This window comes from Propithecus coquereli, unplaced genomic scaffold (genome assembly GCF_000956105.1).
Source record: "Propithecus coquereli isolate 6110/MARCELLA unplaced genomic scaffold, Pcoq_1.0 Scaffold97, whole genome shotgun sequence".
Classification (NCBI taxonomy): domain Eukaryota; kingdom Metazoa; phylum Chordata; class Mammalia; order Primates; family Indriidae; genus Propithecus; species Propithecus coquereli.
This window is the reverse complement of record NW_012156062.1, coordinates 1,230,338-1,233,015: the sequence shown is the minus strand read 5'-3', so window position 1 is coordinate 1,233,015 and position 2,678 is coordinate 1,230,338.

Below are 2,678 nucleotides of genomic sequence, written 5' to 3'. Positions count from 1 at the left end.
CTCCTCCATATATTTTGAGTTTATGTATGTTTTTCTAACCTTTGTGATGCCAATGCTACTTAGTTATGGTCCTTGATAAAGAAACTGTGCAAAAAATATTTAAATATAATTGATGTGACAAAATGGCCAATTAGAGTTGCCTGGCTCTCTTCCCCACCCCAACAGCAAAAAGCAAAGAATAAATAAACAACTATATTTTACATGGAGCAACTGAGGAAGTGCACCAGGGGAACACCGAACCCCCCTGGAGGACAGACGCCCAGGATAGCTCCACAGACAGGGGCAAAGTGTCTTGCCTCTGCCCCACCGTCTCCCCTGCTGGGATCAAACTGGGGCCAAGATTCTGATAGGGATTGTATTATATGTAGATTGTTCAGGGCAGTTAAGTCTTCAATCTGTGAATATGGACCTGATTCCGTTAATTTATACCTTCTTTATTTCAGAAATGTTTCATGTCTCTTATTGTGCAAGTATTTCTTCTTCTTGGTTAATTTCTAGGTGTTGTATTATTTTAGATACTATTGTAAATGGAATTGTTTTCTTAATTTCCTCGTCAGATTGCTCATTTTTAGAATATAAAAGCAAGTGAATTTTATGTTGATTTGCATCCCATTACTTTGTTAAATTTATTTATTCGTACTAACAGGCTTTTGTGTGTCTACGAGTGTGTGTGCAATCTGTCAAGTTTTCTACTTATCAGATCACATTATGGATGATAGTGGAGTATGAAGCTCCAGGGATCCTCATATAGACAACAATTACATTGGAAGAATCTGCCTGATGTAACTATTTTTAGATGTACGTAGTCTATTGAAGGTTTACAACTTCAAAAGGAAGCTTGGATGGTAAACTGCAATTAATTTTGGTAAATGTTAGCTCCTAGAACAGTAACAGCTACCCATCTCCCACTGCTTAGCTCCCAACACTCCACCTATCAGTCGCTTGGCAGGCATCTGTGCGTGTGTTCCAGGGGCAGCTTGAACAAAGCTTGCAGGATACAGGGTGAGCAAAAAGGGCCTTTTCCTCCAAATATCAGGGATCTGTGCTTTAATCACTGACAGCTGCTCTGACTGATAAGGTGCACAGAGCGCCTTGGCCGTTGTTGTTTCACTTACTCCCATTGCTGCAATACTCCTTTAGCATTTCTTGCAGGGCAGGTATAGGTGGTAATAAACTCTCTCAGCTTTGTTTATCTGGAAATGTCTTAATTTCTCTGTCACTTTTTTTTTTTTTTTTTGAGACAGAGTCTCACTCTGTCACCCCAGCTAGGGTACAGTAGTGTCATCATAGCTCACTGCAACATCCAGCTCCTGGGCTCAAGTGATCCTTCTGCCTCAGCCCACGAGAGTGTCAAGGGTAACAGGCGTGAGCCACCGAGCCTGGCCCCTCTCCCTCACTTTTGAAGGACAGTTTCACTTCATATAGGATTCTTGGATACAGACAACATTATTGGGGTATATAAAAAATGAAAAAATAATATGCAACACTCCCTTAGTATAAATAAATGAATTTAGCAAGATCACTGGATACAATGCTAATAATCAAAATTAACTGTATCTGTACAAAACCAAAAAAAAATTATCAAATAATTTTTAAATTGATTCTGATTATAACAGCATCAAAATTGAGTAAATAATCTAGCATAAATACAACAAAAGATGTGTAGATACTTTATTATAAAAACTACAAAACATTATTTGAATTTATTAAAGAAGATCTAAATAAATGGGTGCTCAATTTAAATGTTTAATATCATGAAGGTGACAATTATTTTCAAGACTTAACTTTTTTTGTCTTTTCTTCTGTTTCTGATTTTTCTTAACTAATAATTGACTTGCATGAAATCTTCCAGGTGAGGCTATGGCTGGGTTAACCCACTACTGAATAAGTCACTGCCTGTTATATAGATTGCTGCTTTGTGGTCTGGTATTATCCACTGATGTAAACAGCTAATAGCCGCAGTAAAGTTATATAATATAACATGTAATATGCCAGCGAATACTTTTGGCCAATTTTTCTTTAAAGGGAAAAAGCAGAAACTATGAATATCATGTCGATAAAGCTACATAGAGTTTTATATGTACAATTAATAAAAAAGAAAAATCAAACAATAAAACAAATTAGTGAGAACCAGATCAAAATTTCTAGCAAAAAGATACATGCAGTTCTGAGTCCCTCAGTCCTGTTGAGAATAGTTTACTTGGTCATGTTTCCCTTTCATGCAGCACAATCTCTAGGACTAAATGGTTATTTTTTAAACTAATGAACATAGAGGTGGTGAGGAAAGGAATCATGAGAAAATTGACAGGATTCGTCAACTTATTGGAAGTGGGGAAGAAGAATACTCAGAATTGTACATTTTAAACTTGATGTCTTAGAAGTTTAGTTTCTAGAAAATAGAGGAAGCGAAAAGAGTAAATAGATGGAAGTGTCCATAGGAAATTTGAAAAGTATGTGTCTGATTCTTCTTCCTCATGCGCATCAAAATCAAAACATTAACATTTTCTGATGCCAACTCCGATTTGACACACCATATTCTACATTTTAAAGTATTATGTTAATTATATTTATGTTATGTCCTATCTCCTCCATATATTTTGAGTTTATGTATGTTTTTCTAACCTTTGTGATGCCAATGCTACTTAGTTATGGTCCTTGATAAAGAAACTGTGCAAAAA